Consider the following 24,928-nt stretch of genomic DNA (forward strand, 5'->3'; position numbering starts at 1 on the left):
ACAACAACAATTCACAAACAGATGCAGAAGTGGGACAGGATGGACTTCAGATTGGAACCAGACAAAACAGATAGTAACTGGAATCCATCCCTTCCTTTGAGTAAACATGTATCAGGATTGCACTGAGTCACACACGTTCTCCCCAGAGAGCTGCTGTTTTTAGGGGAATGGGGCTCTCAGCACTCACACCAAACTATGGGTGAAATCCTATGCACACTTATGTGGGATTAAGTCCCAGGATTCAACTCAATGGGACTTACTCACAAGTAGATATGTGATTGACCTGCATAATTATCTGGATTCTTTTGGGTGACCATGACAGTTCAGCTAGTCAAAAACCATTGTATCTCTGTAGCGTTGATGAAAACGCAGGGGCGTGTGGGCTGTGAAAGCTTCTATTGTTGTTTGTGATGGAGAAGGAGGAGTTAATGATCCCTTTGCCTTCACTCCCATGGGAGTGGGTGGAGTCAATATCATTGGCCCCTCACCTTTTTTTCAGCTTGAGCTCATAGAATAGTAGGGTTGGAAGGGGCCTATAAGACCATCGAGTCCAACCCCCTGCTCAGTGCAGGAATCCAACTCAAAGCATCCCTGACAGATGGCTGCCCATCCTCATAGAATCATAGAAGAGTAGGGTTGGAAGGGGCCTATAAGACCATTGAGTCCAACCCCTTGCTCAATGCAGGAAGCTAGGTGAAAGCATCCATGACAGATGGCTGTCCAGCCTCTTCTTGAATGCCTCCAGTGTGGGAGAGCCCACCACCTCCCTAGGGAATTGGTTCGATTGTTGTATTGCTCTAACAGTCAGGAAGTTTCTCCTGATGTTCAGCCGGAATCTGGCTTCTTATCACTTGAGCCCATTATTCCGTGTCCTGCACTCTGGGATGATTGAGAAGAGATCCTGGCCTTCCTCTCTGTGACAACCTTTCCAGTACTTGAAGAGCGCTATCCTGCCTCCCCTCAGGCTTCTCTTCTCAAGGCTAAACATGCCCAGTTCTTTCAGTCTCTCGGGCTTTGTTTCCAGTCCCCTGATCATCTTTGTTGCCCTCCTTTGAACCCTCTCCAGCTCGTCTGCATCCTTCTTAAAGTGCGATGCCAGGAACTGGACACAGTACTCCAGATGAGGCCTAACCAGTGCTGAGTAGAGGGGAACTAGTACTTCCCGGGATTTGAAAGCTATGCTTCTATTAATGCAGCCCCAAATAGCATTTGCCTTTTTTGCAGCCACATCACATTGTTGGCTCATATTCAGGATGTTCATATTCAGGATATTCTTCCTGTTTGATTTTTGTGGCTGACCAGACATGTAGGGTTGTCATGATTAGTCCATCCCTTCAGCTCAACTCAGAATTGAGCTTGGCAAACAGAGCTATTTCCATCCGGCTTTATCCACCCACAACATAAAATGAAAATTAAAATATCCCCCCACCAAGACTAAATCGAAATGTGGATCCTGTTGTGCTCCTGATGGCACTGTTGGGAGCATGACAGGGTCCAAGCACATCTCCCAAGCCACTTCAAGCTCAGCATCTTTTGTGATTCCCTCAGTTCTGCCCTTCCATTTTGGTTTACCTGGCAGTGGTGGTGACAGCTCTTACTGGAGGGCCTCCATTCCTTTCCCCCTCCCTGGTGTTTCAAATCCTGCAACAACAGGGTTCAAAAAGCAAGGAACCTGGGTAAATTTAGTTCTCCAGGGTGCCCAAGTCTTCAGCAGGAATGTTAGGTGCCCTGGGAACTACATTCATTACCATGTTCAAGCACCAGAGGGATCGAGAGGGGAATGGAGCAGTGCTGTGCTGGGAATTTCTTCCACATTATTTCAACCAGACTCATTCGATTTGATAGAAAAGAAATGGCTTTTGAAAAGAAATTCAAAACATTGGTATTCTTAGTATTGTTTATTTCATTTATAAAGAGAAAATAAATAAAAAAACATATTCAAAAAAAGAAATTTAAAATGGAAGAAATTTCAGAGAAATTCTCATGGGTTGGGTTCGGGGTTCTTGTGCTCTCCTTACTTATGAGGTGGCTGAGGAGAGTGCATGAGTGCCCTGTCTTTCATTGTACAATCATCTCTCTGCACGGCATTAGAGGTAAGATATATCCACAAATCACCCCTAAGGAATTTAACATTTGGAAGATCCTGGCGAAAGAGCTGAGCGCTAAAGAATGACTAGAGCTGATTCAAAATTTCTCCGAAAACATTTTTCTCAGAAAAGTCCTGAGTTTTTTCTTTCCTTACCCCTTTAGAAATAAAAGGCAACTTTGCAGAAGTTTCTGTAACGTTCTTCCCCATTTGGGGGTGGGTTCCACCTTTCTCCCCCCCCCCGCCAAGTTCTAGGGATGGTAGAGAATTTCTCCCCGAAACTTCGGGGGGCTGTGCGCCAACGTGTTCGGCCCCCCAAACAAGTTTCGGGGAGAAATCCTCCGAACGCCCCCCGCACCCCCCCGGGACGGGACTTACCTTCACCGAATGTCCCTCCTGGTGGCGGGTCCGGCCGGCGGTTCGGCGGGTGTTCGAGCGGGGCGGGAGCGGCAGCCGGTCTTTCGACCGGCTGCCACCGCCGCCATTGCAATGAAAGAAAAAAAAAAAAAACGCCTCCTGATAGGCTACGTGACGATTGACGTAGCCTATCACAGCTAGATTTGCAAAGTCAGCCATGATAGGCTACGTCAATCGTCACGTAGCCTATCACAGGTGACTTTAAAAAAAAAAAAAAAGTGCGTACGGATAATGGCGGCCCCCATAGGGAGCCGCCATTCCCGTTCCTTATTTGGTCGCTGTAGTCTACGTAAATGTTTACGTAGACTACGGCGAAAATAAGGGCAACGCTATTTGCTGGGAGAAACGGTTGGTGAATTTCTCCTCCAACTGGAGAAATTCGTTGAAATGGTGTCCCTCCCACACACACACCTCATATCTCTGCCCAGAAATACGGTGGAGAATTTTGAGAGGCCATTTGTGCACAGCTCTAGAATGGACACCTTAGAGAAAGGATTCCAGTGAGACTTCATCACCACCACCACCACCAGGGAAGTGGCAACTATGGGGCAGTGTGGGCTGTGGCGGCACCAGTGATTTCGTTATGAGCTGGGCCTGAGCATTCCTGGAGTTTGAGCTCAGCTGATAATCCATTCAGAGGAGTGAACTCATAAATTAGCTGCCACGAGTCTCTTATTTCTGGGCTTTGATTCCATTACCCGTCCAATTTATGTAGAAGGGGAGAATTTCAGCAATTACCACTTCTCTCAACACAGGACTGCCAAGATGAAAAAGCAGCAGCTTAGAACTAGGGTGGGGGCGGCGGGAATTAGAATGTTAAAGACAAGAGCCAGTTGACAGAATCACAAAACTGACATGTATATAGTTCAAGGGGAAAACGTAGCATTGGAGTGATATATGTTGGCAGCTGATAAGTTATTCATCACCAGGTAACAGACTGATCAATTTCACGCCTGGAGGTTTTTCTCTCCACTTTCTTTTCATCCCTCCCCCCCTGCCCCACCACCAACTCCTTAAAAACATGGGAAAGCAGAAAATATTTTTCTAATTAAATAAATCTATGATACACACACTAGCAACAGCCAGTCTGTGAGTCTGCAAATGGGCGACGGTGGGGGTGACTGGTGGGTGGAAGGGAGCTGAGGGAAGCGGGACTGAAATAATGATTTTATTTTTTCATTAAATAGAATTATAGGCAGTTACTCAAAGCAACTGTGGGCCTAATTGAAAGAAAACCATTTCTTCTTAATTTACTTTCACGGTTCCGGATGATAAAAGAGCGTGTTGGCTGGAAAATTAAATAAAAAAAAGGCACAGTTCCAGAGACGCTTGACATAATGACAGGCGGGCACAGGTGGGCCAAGGCGGGAGGTGATGTACATTTGTTTTCACTTTAATGAGATGTCATTAATGTGGAGGATGCCAGACGGGGCAAAAGATGCAACGTCCCTTGGCCATCTCTTACCGAAGGACACACAGGCCCACTCCTCTCAGAATTAACATCGAAATTTCGCCAGAAGCGAATTGGAGGTGAATATAGAGGAATTCAAGCAAGAAGCTGGAAGAATTCCATTTAAGAGCAGACAGAATGCTTGGCAGTGGGAGCATCTGCAAACCCCTGGGGCGTCACTAGATCCCCCCCCCCCAGGAGTGAGATTTGAAGAAAATCTGAAGTAAAACCTGCAAAGGAAGCTGGCAGAACTTCTGTGAGACTCGAAGAATTTGTGTGTGCGTAGGGATGTACGAACCCCCCCCCCCGACATCTAGTCCGGGGTGTGTGTGTCCTTAGCAGGGAAATCCAGACTGCTTAGGGCCCCATGGATTTCCTTGGAGCCTCACTGTCAGATTTCACAGGGCGGTTCTCTTGCTTTCTAATCATCGCATTTCGTATAGAAGGAAGTGCTTTACGGAGGCAAATGCTGTAAATCACGCAATTTGTAGCAGTAAGTTTCCTGTGATTTTCCCATAATGGCAGCCACCATTAGCCTACTGCGATGTTTAGAATGGAGAAAAGCCACCTTATGGGGAATTCAGCAGGCCCAGAGGTGAATAGAGCCAGTCCGCTGCAGCCTTCGCAAGTCAGATTCTTGGGAAACCGCCCTTATTTAGGTCCACAGCGGATTTCCCTGCCATCCGTGTCTGTACGCGTGTGTTGTCTGGTGATGGGTGAGTTTCCCCCATCCTGATTTGTAATTTCCTTGTTGAGTTATGAATCCCACATTATACATTCAAATCAAAGTTCTCTATTCCGAGTTGTGTTGTGTTTAATTGTCTGTTATGAGGGTTTTTTAAATTTATTTTGAAATCCTTGCTCAAGCATGTCACCAAAGTGCACCAGGGAACTTAGGCAATATGGGGTTCTTTTCAACCCCACACATTATGATGTAACGCGGGGGTAGGTAGCCTTTCTGGGCTCGTGGGCACGTCTGAAGTTTTGAGGAAGTGTCATGGGCACTACCACATGATGTTATGATGACCACCAATTTGGGTGGCTTTAGAAGGGGATTGGACAAATTCCTGGAAGAAAAGGCTATCAATGGCTACTAGTCCAGTAACAGAGGCAGTGAGTTGCTGGGGAACATGGGTGGGAGGGTGCTGTTGTACTTGTGTCCCGCTTGTGGGTTCCTGGTCGACAGCTGGTTGGCCACTGTGTGAACAGAATGCTGGACTAGATGCATCCTGGGTCTGATCCAGCAGGGCTCATCTTATGTTCCTATGGGTGCTATGGGGGCGAAGCGCAAAATGGTTGCCAATGCAGGCTTCGCCATTCGCCAATTGGCTACCACATTTAAAGAAGCTGAGAAAAGGACAGAACACGCAAGTGGTGAAAATCTAGAAGATTTTAATCAAAAATGTTAAATTAGAATCATAGAATAGTAGGGTTGGAAGGGGCTTACAAGGCCATCGAGTCCAACCCCCTGCTCAATGCAGGAATCCAAGTCAGAGCATCCCTGACAGATGGCTGTCCAGCCTCATCTTGAATGCCTCCAGTGTGGGAGAGCCCACCACCTAGGGAGGTCAGAGAATTCCACCACGGATCTCGGGGAGGCCGAATGCCAGCACATTCGGCCCTCCGAAATCGGTGGCGGAACGGTCTGCCCCCCCACCCCTCCCGGGACGAGACTTACCTGGGGCGGATCTTCCTGGCTGCAGCGGCTCCAGCAGTGGTTCGGCGGCTGCGGCGGCTGGTCTTCCAACCGGCTGCCGCCGCCGCCATTTCCAGTTAAAAAAAAAAAAGACGTGATAGGCTATGTAAAGATTTACGTAGCCTATCACGACTGACTGCAGGGACGCAAACGGCGGTGGCTACGGCCGCCGCCATTTGCGTCCTTGCTAGCCAGCGGCCGGATGTCCGGCTGCTGGTGGAGCTGGCCAGGGGCTCCACAGAATCCCTGCGGAGCACAGCTGGCCGGCCAGGATTCCGGGGGGGAGGAACGGATTGCCTCCCCGCCCGTCCAGGATTCTGGGGGGAGGGATGGAGCGCCTCCCCCCCCCACCATCAACATAATCCGCGAAAGGTAAGTGACTTTCATACATTCCTACCACCACCTGCCTAGGTAGTTGGTTCCATTGTCGTATTGCTCTAACAGTCAGGAAGTTTCTCCTGATGTTCAGCTGGAATCTGGTGTCCTGTCATTTGAGCCCATTATTCTGTGTCCTGCACTCTGGGATGATCGAGAAGAGATCCTGGCCTTCCTCCCTGTGACAACCTTTCAAGGACTTGAAGAGCGCTATCCTATCTCCACTTGGCCTTCTCTTCTCAAGACTAAACAGGCCCAGTTCTTTCCATCTCTCCTCACAGGGCTTTGTTTCCAGTCCCCAACCATCTTCGCTGCCCTCCTCTGAACCCTCTCCAGCTTGTCTGCATCCTTCTTAATGTGTGGCACCCAGAACTGGACACAGCACTCCAGATGAGGCCTAACCAGGGCTGAGTAGGGTTTGTGCTATAAACTCTTCTGGCTCACTCATTGTGCCCTTTGGAGGCAGCAATAAAAAAGCAGAACTAGCAATAACTTCCAGGGACTTGAACTGATGTAATTGGGGAGTGTGGGGAGAGCTGTGGAATCAGCACCGACCCCCCAGCACAAGCCCTGCAGTTGCCCCCCACACACAAGCAGTGCTTTTTTGAGTGGGCACAATCCTAACTCACACACACAATGGGGCAGCAGCAGGTGAAACCGCCTTTACTGTCTCCCTCCCTCCTCTCATCTGAGGGCTTTTGTACACAAGACTGTTAATCCGCTGTCTCTACTTTTGCTTTCGACACAGAATTAAGATCCCAGCACTAGAAGAGCATTCCCTTTCCTGCTTTTCCACAACATAACCTCTAGGTGGCGCCATGGTATAGCAGAACAGTGCAAATGCACAGGCGGAAAAAGCATTTTCTTTCACAAATAATACCGCATTTTCCCTGCTCTGAAAGAACTCACCTCACCTGTCCTGTTCTGGCCGGAGCAGAAGCCCACGGGGTTCAATACTAGGCAGCAAGAGGCAGGGCAGCAAGTAGTCAAGGCACAAGTTGCAGCCCCCAGGAGAGCTCCTAGTGAGCAACTTGCTCTGACAAAGTCTGAGGCCAGACTGAAGCCTTTTATGCTACAGTCCCAGACTCCGCCCTTTCCTAAAAATGGAAGCCTTAAAGGGACAGGCCCCTGGCTTGTAGCCTAGCACTCCTCCATCTCTCCAAGAGCTCATGCCTGGCACGCTGCTGGCATTGGCGCATTGGCTCCCTGGAACGTGGGGCTCTTGTAGACGAGGGCACTGGGGCTAGGCTCTGGGGGATCTGGAGGTTTGGGCTCAGGGGGCTCTGGCAGGCCTGCAGTGGTGCTCAACCCTGGAGTTTCCTCTGCTGGCACCACTGGGTCTTTGGCTTCGGAGTCCACGTCACTGCTGGACTCCCGGGTCATGACACAGTTGCGGAGAGCTCCCTTGCACCTCGATGCCAGAAAGAACACTCGGCTTCAACTGACCAGCGTCCCGAGGGATGTCGGACAAATCCGCAAAAGAACCAAATGAGTTCGGATTGTCATGAATCCAACCAACAACTTCTGCAGCAACCCAGACCTGGCGCATTGGCTCCCTGGAATGTGGGGCTCTTGTAGACGAGGGTGCTGTGTGGCGCCAGGCTCTGGAGTCCCTGGAGGGAGCGGTGCTCAAACCCAGAGCCTCCCCTCTTGGCACCACTGGGTCCTTGGCTTCAGAGTCCATGTCACTGCTGGACTCCTGGGTCATGACATCGCCAAAAGTGCTCTTTAAAAACAGAAGTGGAACTGCAGGGCTCTTCTCATTCCCTCCCCTGCCCGTCCGCTCAGCAGCAACAAGAATCCACCCAAGCCCATGTAGCCAATGTGCTCATCACCCCCCAGCAGTACTCCTTGCAGTTCCACACTTGTTGCACACCTTTCCCAGGGCAGGAAACACACTGAGAAGGGAGGCGAAGTGGTGAAGACACTTCTGCCATTGAGAGTGACACCTGGCCGGGATCAGCAGTGCTGAAAGTTGCTGAGACCGAGTGAGACTCACAGAATTGAGGGCCTGAGCGGAGATCAGCAGTGGGATTACCTGTGTGTGTGTGTGTGTGTGTGTGTGTGTGTGTAGGGGGGGGCGGGATGGAGGCAAGGAGCCTGACGGGTACAGCAGAGGGTCTCGCTGGGTGCAGGTGAGCCTGTGGGTGCTGCATTGCTGACCCCCGATGTAATGTGTCATGTCTAGGGACGCACCAATCTGTCAGGTTCACTGTCTCCCACATTCACGTTTTCTAAAGCTCAAAGAAGTTTGCTAATTTGGGGAAGTTCCTGTCAGAGAGAAACAACATGACAATTCTTGTCCACCCGCACTGGCCAAGTCCAACAGGTGCAGTTATGTTGCACCTGCCTGCCCTGTAGCTATGAAAGGAGGAGTCTGTCAGAAAAAAGAGAGAGTGACCCGAATTCAGCACCACAAATATGGCTGAATACACAGGGATTTCAAGCCAGAGTTTGAAGAATTAGGGTCTTAAAGTCCTCTTCCCAGATCACAGCCCATGAGCCACATGATGCCCCTGCAGCCCCCAAATCCGGTATATCATTTTGATTTTTTTTTTAATGGCATCCATAGTGGCTACAAAGCATCAACAGTGTCAAATTTATTTATTTATTTCATTTATATCCCACCTTTTTTCCTTTTGCAAGGAACCCAAGGTGGCATACATAATTCTCCTCCTCTCCATGTTATCCTCACAACAACAACCCTGTGAGGTAGGTTTGGCTGAGTGTCTGTGACTGGCCCAAAGTCACCCAGTGAGCTTCCATGGCCGAGTGGGGGTTCGAACCTGGTTCTCCCGGCTCCCAGTCCAACACTCTCACCACTGCACCACACTGTACCCCTATTTTTTGGTAGCAAGCTATTATGACAATTTTATCACATCTGTGATTAACACAAAAACCACCATACCTTTGCAATCCAACAGAGCTTTGTGACAGTCATCTATGCTAAATCCTGGTTTGGTTTAAAGATAAAGAACACTAAGATGGAAGAACAGGAGGGACCTTGAAGCTGCCCATCCACTGTTTTTAATTAATTAATTTATTGCATTTTTATCCTGCCTTTTTTCCTCCTCAAGGAACCCAAGGGAGCATGCATAATCCCCTTCCTCTCCATTTTATCCTCACAACAACCACCCTGTGAGGTAGGCTGGGCTGAGAGTCTGTGACTGGCCCAAAGTCACCCAGTGAGCTCCCATGGCTGAGTGGGGACTAGAACCCGGATCTCCTGGGTCCCGGTCCAACATTCTCGCAACTACACCACACTGGCTATTGCGAACAAGTTAATTTTGACCCTTTTATTGTTTCATAGCCTGCCACACAGGTGCCATTTTTTAAAAAAGTATATGTTATTTTTTACATCTATTTACATGGCAATGCCTATAATAAGAACGTAAGAAGAGCCCTGCTGGATCAGGCCAAGGGTCCATCTAGTCCAGCATTCTGTTCATACAGTGGCTAGCCAGCTGTTGACCGGAAACTCACAAGCAGGGCATGAGTGCAGCAGCATCCTCCTGTCCATGTTCCCCAGCAACTGGTGTACATAGGCTGACTGCCTCTGGTACAGGATGTAGCACATAGCCATCAGGACTAGTAGCCATCGATAGTCTTCTCCTCCTGGAATTTGTCCAATCCCCTTTGAAAGCCATCCAAATTGGTGGCTATCTCTACATCCTGTGGTAGCAAATTCCATAGTTTATGGACCGTGTGAAGAAGTCCATCTCCCACCGATCAGCCTCATGGGATGACTCCATTGGGTTCTAGTATTATGAGAGAAGGAGAAAAAATGTATCTCATACTTGCCCCTATTTGGGGAGAGATGTTGGGGATGCCTTTAAAATAATCTTGGTGTAAACAGCAGCATTAGAGTTGGAGAACAGTCATCGCTCAGTGGTAGAGCACACACTTTGCACGCAAAAGGTATGAGTGTCAGTCTCCAGGTAGGACTGGGGAAGTCTCCTGTCTGAAACCCTGGAGAGCTGCTGCCTGTCAGCGTTGACAGTAGTGAACTAGATGGATCAGGGTCTGACTGTGCATATGGATGTTTCCTGCCTTCCTATAGAAGAGCACAGGTTGGGAAAGAGAATCCCCCACAAAACATGGTCAAACATACTTCGTTCTGACAGGATCTGCTCTTTCGAGCAAGCCTCTATGAATTAGTCTTGAGGGATGGTATTTTGAGCAGGAGAAACAGAAAGCAGGAGAGAAAACTCAAATGCGGGTGGGGGCAAGAGAAGGTTTACAGGAAGGGAAAAAAAAAGAAAAAAGCAGGAGACATGGTACGTTAAGCAAATTTCCAGTTATTTCTCCAAGAATTTGCTTCAAAGGCTCTTTCTGCCCTCAGCAGACATTGGCTGTCAGAGCTGGCCTCCTCTTTAGGCCAGAACAAAACCAATCCTGTGTACGGAGCCCAGTGGCCAAGGTGAACGGCGGGTCACTGACAAGCAGCTGTAGTGCGCTCCACCTGAGGCACTTGGTGCATGTGGAACAGCACACTGGCTGGCATGATGCCACTCTGGACGGCTCCCTTCCCCAGATCGCCAATCATAGCTTCAGGTCGAAGACAATCCCACTTCTATCTGGAAACCCAACCTTTTAAAATTATTATTCTGAAGACACGGTCGCTTGCAGTATGTCAGGCTCCTTTCACATGTGCACACGCATACATGCCACCGTGGCCAAATCAAATTTCAGTGGTGTAACTATATCTCCACTGCCAGCCAGATGATGGATAATACTGTGTGTGTGTGTGTGTGTGTGTGTGTGTGTGTGAGAGAGAGAGAGAGAGAGAGAGAGAGCCCTCCTCCTTAAATTAGACCCCAGTGAAAGGGTTTTCAGCACCCGGGAAGGCCAAATTATGTTTACCCTTAGCGTAACCTCGTTCATCCTCTGTGCAAGAGATAGCAGATATGCTCCAGCTTATCAGCAATACAACAAACCTATTGTGTGGGCAAGGCAGGAGTAAAAAAAATGGACAATGAGATGCATTGTTGATGGCTCGTCACTAAAAGGTTTTTAAAAGTGATGCTCAGCCAGGGTTTGAGGAAGGCTCCGGCACCTGTCGCATTAATCTACCCTTGCATTTCCACGAGGGGCCATTTCCCACGTTAAATATTTGCTTGTCTCTTACACCCAGTTCCCATTGAATATAGAGATACAACTGTCCAGTCTCATTATCAAAAATAATTCAGGGCCAGAACTAAGGCACTCAACCTAGCATCCTGAGAATCTCAGCTTTCATTCTAAAAAAGGGAGAGCAAGATTTTATTATTTCTTTAAGTGATATCCCACCTTTGCCCTAAAAATAGAGCTCAAGGGGAACAATAAAAAAATGAAGTGTAATGTAATTAAAACATAACCACAGCAGTTAGAAAGAAATAAGAAACACACAGAAACCCACCAGTTAAAATCTAGTTCAGTAAACAGAACAGTTTAACAGCTGAAAGCCTGCCTGATTTTTTTTTTTTTTTTTTAAGTCTTTGCCTACTGGCAGAAGAACAATAATGAAAAATAATCCTTCCTGAATTTCTGGAGAGCTGCTACCAGTCAGTGCCAACAGCACTAGGCTATATGGACAAAGTGGCTGACTCCATATAAGACACTTCCTTAGGTTCTGTGTTCTATGTTCTTAATAACGATGGAGCCAGGCCTGCCTCCTTGGCAAGGAGTTTCAGAGCGAAATGCATTCCATCTAAATGTGTCTCTGATGTTGGTGGTTGTCGCTCAGTGGATAGAGCACCTGCTTTGCATGCAGAAGGTCCCAGATTCAATTCCTGACACCTCCAGGTAGGGATGGAAAAACTCCTGTCTGAAACCCTGGAGAGCTGCTGCCAGTCAGTGCCTGCAATACTGGGCTAACTTGGCAGATGGCAAATTCCTATGTCCCTGCATGGTAGGACAGAGAGAAAGCCTTCTCCTGAAGGTCTTAAAACCAGGCCGGTTCATAGGGGAGAAGTCGGTCTTTCAGGTAGGGATGTCAGAGAATTCCGTGACGGATCTCGGTGAGGCGGAATGCCAGTGCATTTGGCCCCCCGAAACCCATCGCGGAACGAAGCCCCCCCCACGAAAGGCATGCGGGACAAAGTTCCCGCTGCTCCCACCCCATGAAAGGCATGTGAAACGGAGCACTTACCTGCTCCCGTCCGCGCTGCTGTGCGAATGGCGGCCGGCCTCCGGCTGCCAATCACTTGCTCCTCTTCAGGCGCGATAGGCTATGTAAATACTTACGTAGCCTATCATGGCTAACACAGGGATGCCATTTGCATCCCTATGGAGGCCGTGATAGGCTATGCAAGTATTTACGTAGCCTGTCATGGCAGGGGGAAAAAACCCCAGCGTACGCAAATGGCAGCGGCTACCGCCATTTGCGTACGCTCGGGTTTTCCCCCTGCCGTGATAGGCTACGTAAATTTCTACGTAGCCTATCACGGCGAAAGAAAGGGATGCAAATGACGGCGGCTACGACAGCTGCCATTTGCATCCCTGTAGGGCTGCCCAGCGGCCAGATGTCCAGTGTGGGCAGCTGGAGCCGGCCGGTGGCTCTGCGGCTTGGCCGGGAGGATTCCTGGGGGGAGGGATGGAGCGCCTCCCCCCCAGCATAACCCGGCGGAGCCAGGTAAGCAGGGTTTTGTACACCCCTACTTTCAGGTAGCCAGGTCCCAAGGTTTTTTTAGATCATACCCAGCACTTTGAATTGCGCCTGGAAATAGACCGGTAGTCAGCAAAGCTGTTGCAACACGGGAGTCACGTGTTCCCTGTAACTGGCCCCGGTCAGCAGTCTGGCTGCAGCATTCTGGACCAGCTGAAGTTTCCAAACAGTTTTCAGAGGCAGCCCCACGTAGAGTGTGTTCCAGCAGTTCACATGGGCTGTAACTAAGGTCGGTGCCACCATGGCCAGATCAGATGGGTGGAGTTGGTGTACCTGCCTTGTGCAGAAGATGCAGTCCTGGCATTAGGGAAATTGCAGGAGTCTGGGAAGTGGGCAGAGTCCAGCCGTAAAGGGGCCATTTACGCAACATTTAGGGATGTACGAAAGGTACTTACCTTTCCGCGGATTATGCTGATGCTGGGGGGGAAGCCTTCCATCCCTTCCCCCGGAATCCTGGCCAGCCGGCTCCGCTCTGCAGGGATTCTGTAGAGCCGCCGGCCGGCTCCGCCAGCAGCTGGACATCTGGCCGCTGGCTAGCAGGGACGTAAATGGCGCCATAGCCGCCGCCGTTTGCGTCCCTGCAGTCAGCCGTGATAGGCTATGTAAATGTTTATGTAGCCTATCACGGCTGATTAAAACAAACAAAAAAGCGCGTACGCAAATGGCAGCGCCCATGGGCGCCGCCATTTGTGTTCCTTATTTTGGTATGTCTTAGTCTACATAAACATTTATGTAGACTAAGATGGCGAAAATAAGGGGAACGCAAATGGCGTAGTTTTTTTGCATACGTTTTTGCATATGCGCGTTTTTGTTTTTTAATCAGCTGTGATAGGCTATGTAAACATTTACGTAGCCTATCATAATGTTTTTTAAAAATCTAGCCGTGATAGGCTATGTAGCCTATCACTTTTTTTGTTTTTTTTTTTTTTTTACCTGGAAATGGCGGTGGCGGCACTTGGTCGGAAGACTGGCTGCTGCCGCCGCCGGAGCTGCTGCCGCCGCCAGGAAGATCCGCCTAAGGTAAGTCCCATCCTGGGGGGGCTGGGGGTGGGTGGGGGGCCATTCCGCCACTGATTTCGGGGGGCCGAATGCGCTGGCATTCGGCCTCCCCGAGATCCGTGGCGGAACGTTCGTACATCCCTAGCAACATTACAGGCATAAATGGTCCATTCACGCCTGTGACGTTGTGTAAATGGCCCCTTTACGGCCACCATTTATGTAACATTGGATTTCTGGAAATCCCTGAGCTGCCATTTTTATATAAAATGGCATCTCGCTAAGATGATGGGCAGCTGCTGAGCCCGCTCACTGGGCATATGGCTGCTTGGTGAGCAGGTCTGGGCGAGTACAAAGGCTCGGGGGGGGGGGCTGCTTGGCAAGCACCAGGTGAAACTGGATGGTGGTGAATCCATCCATCTCTCCTGACCATCACCAAAACCCAAAAATCCAGGTTCAGGGTTCAGTTAAGCAGTACACACCCAAATTGTGAACCAAAATCATCAAGGGGAGTTTTTACCCCATTCAACACAGGTTGAATCCATCTTCCCTGACGTGCATTTTGATTGACCTGGATCACTTCTCTCTTGTCTGGATTAAGTTTCAAGTTATTCATAGAATCATAGAATCATAGAATAGTAGGGTTGGAAGGGGCCTACAAGCCCATCGAGTCCAACCCCCCGCTCAACGCAGGAATCCAAGTCAAAGCATTCCTGACAGATGGCTGTCCAGCCTCGTCTTGAATGCCTCCAGTGTGGGAGAGCCCACCGCCTCCCTAGGGAATGGGTTTCATTGTTGTCTTGTGCTAACAGTCAGGAAGTTTTCCTGATGTTCAGCTGGAATCTGGCTTCCTGCAACTTGACACCATTATTCCGTGACCTGCACTATGGGATGATCGAGAAGAGATCCTGGCCTTCCTCTCTGTGACAACCTTTCAAGTACTTGAAGAGCGCTATCATATCTCCACTCAGTCTTCTCTTCTCAAAGCTAAACATGCCCAGTTCTTTCAGTCTCTCCTCATTTGTTTCCAGTCCCCTGGCCATCTTTGTTGCCCTCCTCTGAACCTTCTCCAGTTTGTCTGCATCCTTCTTAAAGTGTGGTGCCCAGAACTGGACACAGTACTCCAGATGAGGCCTAACCAGTGTTGAGTAGATGGGAACTAGTACTTCCCAGGATTTGGAAGCTATGCTTCTATTAATGCAGCCCAAAATAACATTTGCCCTTTTTGCAGCCACATCACATTGTTGGCTCATATTCAGCTTGTGATCTACAACAATTCCAAGATGCTTCTCGCTTGTAGTGTTGTTGAGCCTCATCCAGTCCAGATATGCTTGAAAATGTGCAGGCACTCAGGTAATATTACTGATGTATCAGAGCGTTTGAGGAAAGGGTGATGGTGGCTTCAAAGGAAAGGGTGGTAGTGGCTTCAAAGGAAAGGGTGGTGGTGGCTTCAAAGGGGGGTGATCCTCCCCCTCCCCCTTGATAAGCTTGAACTGTAAATCCACAACAGATCCAAATGAGTTTGGATTTTGATGAATCTGACTGGCGGATTCCACAGCTGACCAGCTTTTCCCATTGGGCAAATTCCACCAACTTGTGGACCTTTTTGCTACCTTCCATGATTTTGTGCAAATTTTGTCATTGAAAAGTACGCCCAAAAATTTAAAAAGGCCAAAAATGCACATTTCCCCATAGGCTAAAACATGAAAATGCACATGGGTGGGGGGATTTCACATATTTGGGGGGAATTTGCACATTTTCACATGCCCGAATTTGCATGAGTGCACATTTGTGCAAATTTAGAAACTCCCCCCCCCCAATTCCATCAATGGGTGGATTGTTGAATGAAAAGTGCCTGACAATTTGTGAAACTCAGATGAAACGGATTGTACACAGTCCATACCTCCCTAGCTTGAACATAGTTATGGAGAGGTTAGTTCACATAATGTACGTATGTAGGTTACAGAATTCAACATTTGGAAGTGCATTATTTTTTTCTCTTGTGCACGTCTAGGACATGTGTTTTAATTTACACCTGTTTCAAATGCCTCACGAGATGATCTCTAATTAGTCACCGCCATTGCGCGCAGAGCCTGTTTTACACATTGCGGCAGCCAGCCCAGCTCGTAAGAGTGGTGAAGTACAGCTGCTCTCAGCAAGAGGCAGAGGTTACGGCACCGTGTACATAAGCAAGCTGAGAAAGTTACAGCCATCCGGCACCTTTACCCTCCTGCTCTTTTAACAGCCAATATGAGCAAAAGCAAACATTTGAACGCACCTCTTGGTTTAGCTCCAGAAAACCATTTGAAAGTATGGAGCAAAAGCAGTGTGTGTGGGGCTGGGGAGATTTTGTGTTTATAATTTAATTCCTGCAACCAATGCCTTTTCAAGTGTTGGGAAAAATTGTTCAGACGTGCTGCTTTTCTGGATGTGTTTATTGGAAAAATTACATCTCGTCATGTAAAAGCTGACAGTCTTAAGTACTGTGGCACTAAACAGGACAGTTGTGATGGATGCCTACAGCGGTGCAACATCCTGATGTGTTGAGTTAACATATAAGGAGTATGTTGGGAGGGGGGCATCATCATCAGACTACTTTGGCAATGGACATTATTCATCTGGTCACCTCTCACTCTTCCTGACATCATTCCATAAGGCCCTGTTGCTACTGGACATTGCTTAGCAACTGGGGAAAGTTATCCGCCTTCCTTGTCTTTGCACACTAGGGCCAAATTAAAATTTCTCCTGAAAATCCTTCTTGGAATTTCTTCACTTATTGGAAATCTTTATAAGCTACCTTTCAGGGCTATGCCCTTGGCAAAGCAGCATACACAATAGTAGGGATGCCTGGGGCCCTCAGATGTTGTTGGACTCCAACTCCCATCATTCACAGCCAGCATGGCTAATGGTCAGGGATGGTAGGAATTGCACTCCAGCAACATCTGAAGAACCAGGTTCACCACCTCTGCCATAGGTTTTCAATATTAAAATGGTGTGTGTGGGGGATAGCTCAGAGTCACGTAGCCTGGCTGAAACCGCCTTCCCCAGCTTAGTACGCTGTCATCATTCCTAATCATTAGCCATGTTAGTTGGGATGGATTGGAGTTGTATTTCAGCCAGATCTGGAGGGCACCATGTTGTGGAAGGCTGGCGTAAGATCGCATTATGGAAAAGCAGCTCAGAAAAGATAGGATGTTAAGACCTGTTTGAAAACCTGCACTGAAAAAGATATGCATAATTAATCCAGAAGGGAGGGCCGTGGGGCCACTATTGAAAAGGCCCTGTCTTCGTGCCAGCCTGATCCATCTTACCAGGAATCGTTCTCTAAATTTTGATCTCATAGAATCATAGGGTTGGAAGAGGCCTACAAGACCATTGAGTCCCACCCCCTGCTCAGTGCAGGAAACCTGTAAACACTCAATATTTGACATCTGTATTTGAGGCTTTATGGTGTTTAACAGTTGATAGCTGATATAGCATTTGATATACTATCACAAGTTGGCTAAGCCCCATTTCCCCCTTAACACTTTATTTGGCTCTAATGCATGACATACTTGGTTGCCTTTATACGGAGATGTCTGAAGAGGGGGCAAGGGGTATCAGGTGACTCCCCCACCCCACCCCAGATGAGCCACAATCCCCAGATTTTGGAAACACAGGAAGCTGCCTTATACTGTGTCAGAGCATTGGTCTATTAAGCCCAGTACTGTTGAGACTGACTGGCAGCAGCTCTCCAGGGTTTCAGGCAGTATTCTTGTCTAATCCTACCTGGAGATGCTGGACATTGAACCAGGCACATTCTGCATGCAAAGCAGGGGCTCTAGAACTGAGCTATGGTCCCTCCGGCTTTCATTGTTTTGTTCTGTTTTGAAATAGTAGGACTTGAGATACGAGGCGAAATGTGCAACCGCTATTCTGCCCATTGGTTTTGTTTGTCAGCAAAAATAGGTTGCTCCTGCCTTTCAGTATTTTTAGCCAATGAATGATATCATAGCAACGTTTGGCATGCCCTTTGGATGGAGAGAAAACTTCTTGGTTCACTATAAAGCCTTCTGGGGGGATCTTCCCTGGTGGAAAGTAATTGCTGCCTCCAAGGAACAATTCGAAAATTGTCAGTTGTGTAAAATCGTTTTATATTTTGGTATGTAAATGGTTTTACTATGTCATTACATTGCATTTTTAGCATTTTAATCTTTGCAAGCCACCCAAAGAGCTTTGGCTATGGGGCAGTTTAGAAATGGAATAAACAAGTGAATTGTGTATTTGTCTCTTGTTCTTTCGGGGATTTTTTTATATCCCTCACTACTAGTGAATATTTGTTGGAGTTATAGAATCATTTTTTATTTTTATTTATTTATTTATTAAATTTATTAATCGCCCATCTGGCTGGTCACCCAGCCACTCTGGGTGATGAACAAAGTATATAATACAATAGTTTAAAACAATAAAATTCTACAGTAAAAACATTTTTTAAAATACCCTAACCCATCTCAAATGCCTGCCTGAACAACCACGTTTTTAATGCGTGGCGGAAGCTCATTAAAGAGGGGACATGGCGGAGTTCCCTAGGGAGGGAGTTCCACAGAGTGGGGGCCACCACAGAGGGTTGGAAGGGGCCTACAAGACCATCAGGTTCAACCCCCTGCTCAATGCAGGAAGCTTAATTCCCAGGCGGTCTCCCATCCAAGGACCAACCAGGGCTGACCCTGCTTAGCTTCCGAGATCAGTTGAGATCTTGACCATAATTGTTGTTGTTGTTGTTCAGTCGTTCAGTCGTGTCCAACTCTTCGTGACCCCATGGACCATAGCACGCCAGGCCTTCCTGTCCTGCGCTCTCTCCCGGAGCATGCTCAAGTTCATATTCATTGCATCCGTGATGCTATCTAGCCATCTCATCCTCTGCCGTCCCCTTCTCTTTTTGCCTTCAGTCTTTCCCAGCATCAGGGTCTTTTCCAGGGAGTTTTCTCTTCGCATTAGGTGGCCAAAATATTGGAGCTTCAGCTTCATTATCTGTCCTTCCAATGAGCACTCAGGGTTGATTACCTTTAGGATGGACTGATTTGACCTCCTTGCAGTCCAGGGGACTCGTAAGAGTCTTCTCCAGCACCACAGTTCGAAAGCATCAATTCTTTGGCGCTCAGCCTTCCTTATAGTCCAGCTCTCACAGCCATACATTACTACTGGGAAAACCATAGCTTTGATTAGACGGACCTTTGTCGGCAAGGTGATGTCTCTGCTTCTTACTATGCTGTCTAGGTTTGCCATAGCTTTCCTCCCCAGGAGCAAGCGTCTTTTAATTTCATGGCTACAGTCACCGTCTGCGGTGATCTTGGAGCCCAAGAAAGTAAAATCTGTCACTGCTTCCATTTCTTCCCCTTCTATATGCCAGGAAGTGATAGGGCCAGATGCCATGATCTTCGTTTTTTTAATGTTGAGTTTCAAACCAGCTTTTGCACTCTCCTCTTTCACCCTCAACAAGAGGCTCTTTAGATCCTCTTCGCTTTCTGCCATTAGGGTGGTATCATCTGCATATTGGAGGTTGTTGATAATTCTCCCAGCAATCTTAATTCCGACCTGTGATTCATCCAACCCGGCATTTCTCATGATGTACTCTGCATATAAGTTAAATAAGCAGGGTGACAATATGCAGCCTTGTCGTACTCCTTTCCCAATTTTGAACCAATCGGTTGTTCCATGTCTGGTTCTTACTGTTGCTTCTTGACCCTCGTACAGGTTTCTCAGGAGACAGGTAAGGTGGTCTGGTACTCCCATCACTTTCAGAATTTGCCACAGTTTGTTGTGATCCACACAATCAAAGGCTTTAGCGTAGTCAATGAAGCAGAAATAGATGTTTTTCTGGAATTCTCTTGCTTTCTCCATGATGCAGCGAATGTTGGCGATTTGATCTCTAGTTCCTCTGCCTCTTCTAAACCCAGCTTGTACTTCCGGTAGTTCTCGGTTCGCATACTGCTGAAGCCTAGCTTGTAGGATTTTGAGCATCACCTTGCTGGCATGTGAAATGAGCGCAATGGTGCGGTAGTTTGAACACTCTTTGGCGTTGCCCTTCTTTGGAATTGGAATGTAAACTGACCTTTTCCAGTCTTGTGGCCACTGTTGAGTGTTCCAGATTTGTTGGCATATTGAATGCAGCACTTTAACAGCATCATCTTTTAGGATTTTAAATAGCTCGGCTGGAATACTGTCATCTCCGCTAGCTTTATTGTTACTAATGCTTCCTAAGGCCCACTTGACTTCACTCTCGAGGATGTCCGGCTCAAGTTCAGTGACCGCACTATCATGGCTATCAGGGACATGAAGATCTTTCCTGTATAGTTCTTCTGTGTATTCTTGCCACCTCTTCTTAATCTCATCTGCTTCTGTTAGGTCCCTGCCTTCTTTGTCCTTTATCATGCCCGTCTTTGCACAAAATGTTCCCTTGAGATCTCCAATTTTCTTGAAGAGATCTCTAGTCTTTCCTATTCTGTTGTTTTCCTCGATTTCTTTGCATTGTTCATTTAAGAAGGCCTTCTTGTCTCTCCTTGCTATTCTCTGGAACTCTGCATTCAGTTGGGTATATCTTCCCCTTTCTCCCTTGCTTTTCGCTTCCCTTCTTTCCTCAGCTACTTGTAAAGCCTCATCAGACAGCCACTTTGCTTTCTTGCATTTCTTTTTCTTTGGGATGGATTTCGTTGCTGCCTCCTGAACAATGTTACGGACCTCCGTCCATAGTTCCTCAGGCACTCTGTCTATCAGGTCTAATCCCTGAAATCTATTCCTCACCTCCACTGTATATTCATCAGGGATATGATTTAGGTCATACCTGAACGGTTTAGTGGTTTTCCCGACGTTCTTCAATTTAAGCCGAAATTTTGCAAGAAGCAGCTCATGATCTGAGCCACAGTCAGCACCAGGTCTTGTTTTTACTGACTGTATGGAGCTTCTCCATCTTTGGCTGCAAAGGACATAATCAATCTGATTTCGATATTGACCATCTGGTGACGTCCATGTGTAGAGTCGCCTCTTGTGCTGTTGGAAAAGAGTATTCGCTATGATCAGCATGTTCTCTTGGCAAAACTCTATTAGCTTTTGTCCTGCTTCATTTTGTACCCCAAGGCCATGCCTGCCTGTTATCCCAGTGATTTCTTGACTTCCTACTTTAGCATTCCAATCCCCTATGATGAAGAGGACGTCTTTTTTTGGTGCTAGTTCTAGAAGGTGTTGTAGGTCTTCATAGAACCGATCAACCTCAGCTTCTTCGGCCTCAGTGGTTGGGGCATAGACTTGAATTACTGTGATGTTGAATGGTTTGCCTTGGATTCGTACTGAGATCATTCTATCATTTCTAAGATTGTACCCCAGTACTGCTTTTCCCACCCTTTTGTTGACTATGAGTGCTACTCCATTTCTTCTAAGGGATTCTTGCCCACAGTAGTAGATACGATGGTCACCTGAATTAAATTCGCCCATGCCTGTCCATTTTAGTTCGCTGATTCCCAAGATGTCGATGTTCAATCTTGCCATCTCATGTTTGACCACCTCCAGCTTACCTTGATTCATTGATCTGACATTCCAGGTTCCTAAACAATATTGTTCTCTACAGCATCGGATTTTCTTTTCACCACCAGACACATCCACATCTGAGTGTCCTTTCGGTTTTGGCCCAGCCGCTTCACTCTTTCTGGCGCTACTTGGAAATACCCTCTGCTCTTCCCCAGTAGCATATTGGACACCGTCCGACCTGAGGGGCTCATCTTCCGGCGTCATCTCTTTTAGCCTTGTGATACGTTCCATGGGGTTTTCTTGGCAAGAATACTGGAGTGGGTTGCCATTTCCTTCTCCAGTGGACCACATTTTGTCAGAACTCTCTGCCATGACCTGTCCGTCTTGGGTGGCCCTGCACGGCATAGCTTATGGCTTCACTGAGTTACGCAAGCCCCTTCGCCACAACAAGGCAGTGATCCATGAAGGGGTTGACCATAATACTCTTCTGCATAATACCCCAGGATTTTCTGCCACTCTGAGTAGCCTTCTAAACATCATGGAATGTGACTCTAGGCAACAAAGCAGGTACAGACACACAAGGAAAATGCACAGATGTTGCATAGCGGCTCATGCTACATGCACACACCACTGTATGGTTTTGCCTCACCACCACCGGAGAAATTCCTGCAGACCCCCATGCCTCTACATTAATTGTGCAATGCAGCCAAGAGTCTCTTGCTAGTTCTTCTGACCTCTGTGAATGTCACTGTCTGATGGCTTGCTCAGTCTTGCCCTCCAAATTTACACTTCTCGAACCAGTGAAATCCAGGTTCAAATCCCTGGTTGGCCACAAAAGGTCATGGGGAGGCCTCAGCCCTGCCACTAGCTTTCAGCATACCAGTGAACTCCAGTTCACCTTCTGCCTTCCCCTGAGCTATACGATTGAAATACTTTTCTTTTCATAAAGTGGGGAGAGAAATGTGTGGCTCCAGTGGTCTCCAAACTTGTGTCCCCCAAAGGGCCTTCATATTAGGAGGGAAGCATAGTTTAGAGTCTGTCCTGTGCACCATCTCCTGTTTTCTGTGCTCTTTCCAAAGGCTGCCAGGTCCACGGTGGCGCAAATCCTCCTCAGCCAACGGCCTCCTCATGTCCCTGTATGCCACAACTGCTCCGAGAATCTGCCTGTCTCCCACACAGCTCTGCCTCTGTAAGCCATGACAGGGCAACACCAAGGCTGGGGGGCATAAATCAGAAAACACCCTGACTCCTGGAGCATCGTCATCATAACCAGACTGTGGTGTGCCATGCTGTTGGGCCTGCTGGAATCATACCTTAATTTCCCCATTGTCAGGGTGACAAGTGTTGTGTACCTCATCTGACCTATGCCCTCCAGCCTTGGTTTTGCTGGAGGGCATAAATCAGATGAGGTGACGTATGCCCTGGCTTACAGGGGTAGAGCTGTGTGGGGTCAGGCAGCTGTTGGGGCTTGACCCATTAAAAGTGGCCCACACACTAGGAGCCGATATGCTGCTGTCTCTTGGCACAAAGCCTAGCCAGGTCAGAACCAGCAAACCCTGTGCAAAAAAACTGCTCCCCAGAATTCCCTATCATGGCACGAGGGATTCTGGGAGGATCTTTCAGTTCATGCACATATCTTGCATTGTCCATGAGTTCACCTCCCCATCCTTAGGCCAAAGCATCCATGGTCTGCCCTGCCCCCCCCCATTGGTGCTAACCCTGGCCATTATGTTCTCCCCCACCCCTGTCAGGGGCAGGAACTCCCAACACAGGCGCCCACTAATAGTGATTTCTCTTTCTCACACCCATGTTCACTTCCTTGTTCTCTCTCATCTCGATTTTCTCTTTACTATATCCAGCTCAACACCACTACCACCTGAGGCCCCAAGATATGTGGAAAGTTCTCCAACAAATAAAAGATGCTTTCTCCACTTCCTTCAGGATTCCTTCCCCCTCCCACCAATCTTGTTATGTTACTTTGGTGATAAGTTGTCATAATAATCTGAAGATAGGTCGTCGCTCACCATTGTGGAAATTCATGAAGACCATAAATCGCGAAGAAAGGCCGTTTGTTTGGGCTGGAGAATCCAACCTCTCACACTTTGGACAGATTCATTTCCCTTATCCCTGTCAGTTAATCATTCACCAGGTTCATATAAATCAAGCAAAGGCCTGTGCTGAGCTTGCCTTGAGAAGGAGTACCATGCAAGGAGATTCTCAGCTACCTACAGAAGCAGCCAAGGCGTCTCATCTGTAGCATTTGCAACCAGAAGCAGAAAGTGGAAGGAGCTGGAAAATGCAAAAGGGCACCAGCTTATGTTCTGCATAATTCCTGACATGAGAATTGCATTCGTCTCCAAGATGGATACACAACTTAAATGAAGCAACAGGTTTTTAAGGAGTCACGGACGGTGTGGAGAAAGTGGACAGAGTTTACCTCTCACCCTTCCAGAATACTAGAACTTGGGATCTTCTAATGTAATGATTGGCAAGAAGTTTGGGAGAGGTGAAGGAAGTACTTCTTCACCACAGTGCTTAATTAACCGATGGAATTCCCTGCCACAAGGCGCAGTCGTCACCACTGTTTTAGATGTTTTAAAATTCTGAGAGTGCCTTGGACTGCAAGAAGATCAAACCAGTCCATACTCCAAAAAATAAAGCCAGACTGCTCACTTGAGGGAATGATATTAAAGGCAAAACTGAAGTACTTTGGCCACATCATGAGAAGACAGGATACCCTGGAGAAGATGCTGATCCTAGGGGAAGTGGAAGGCCAAATGAAGAGGGGCCGACCAAGGGCAAGATGGATGGATAATATTCTGGAGGTGATGGACTTGACCTTGGGGGAGCTGGGGGTGGCGACGGCTGACAGGAAGCTCTGGTGTGAGCTGGTCCATGAAGTCACGAAGAGTCAGAAGCGACTGACCGAATAAACAAAAAAATAAAGGGATGATACAAATGTGTGAGGGAGAGATCTGTCAGTGGCTATGACCATGGTGGCTACATGGCATCTCCAGGTCAAACAACTAGTTTGACTAAGGGTCCAACAAGATCATAGAATCATAGAATAGTAGGGTTGGAAGGGGCCTACAAGCCCATCGAGTCCAACTCCCTGCTCAATTCAGGGATCCAAGCCAAAGCATTCCTGACAGATGGCTGTCCAGCCTCGTCTTGAATGCCTCCAGTGTGGGAGAGCCCACCACCTCCGTAGGTCGTTGGTTCCATTGTCGTATTGCTCTAACAGTCAGGAGGTTTCTCCTGATGTTCAGCCAGAATCTGGCTTCCTGCAACTTGAGCCCATGATTCTGTGTCCTGCACTCTGGGATGATCGAGAAGAGATCCTGGCCTTCCTCCCTGGGACAACCTTTCAGGTACATGAAGAGCACGATCCTATCTCCCCTCAGATGTGATGTTAACCATATGATAGGCCTTTGTGCACCACTGTTTTCTTTACTAAAGAGCAGCCAGTGAGAGCCTCTCTCCTAGTGCAAATAGCCACCATGTCGAGGGGCAGTCCGGATCAGGAACAGTGCAGGTACGAAGGGTCAAACCCCCCACTCACACTCATCAGTGCCTTTATCTGCCATCCACCTGTTATTTGGTACATGGAAAGCAATCACAGAAGGGCCACTCACACAACGAACATTACATCCAGTTTGGCTTTAATTAGAGCCGAGCTGAAACTTCTCAGAAGACTTTCTTTTTCTGTCTGAGATTTTCTCTTTCTCACCCCCTTAGAAAAAGTAGGCCGCTCTACAGAAA

This window comes from Heloderma suspectum, chromosome 15, assembly GCF_057233095.1.
Source record: "Heloderma suspectum isolate Gila_16-S chromosome 15, 16-S_ref, whole genome shotgun sequence".
Lineage (NCBI taxonomy): Eukaryota > Metazoa > Chordata > Lepidosauria > Squamata > Helodermatidae > Heloderma > Heloderma suspectum.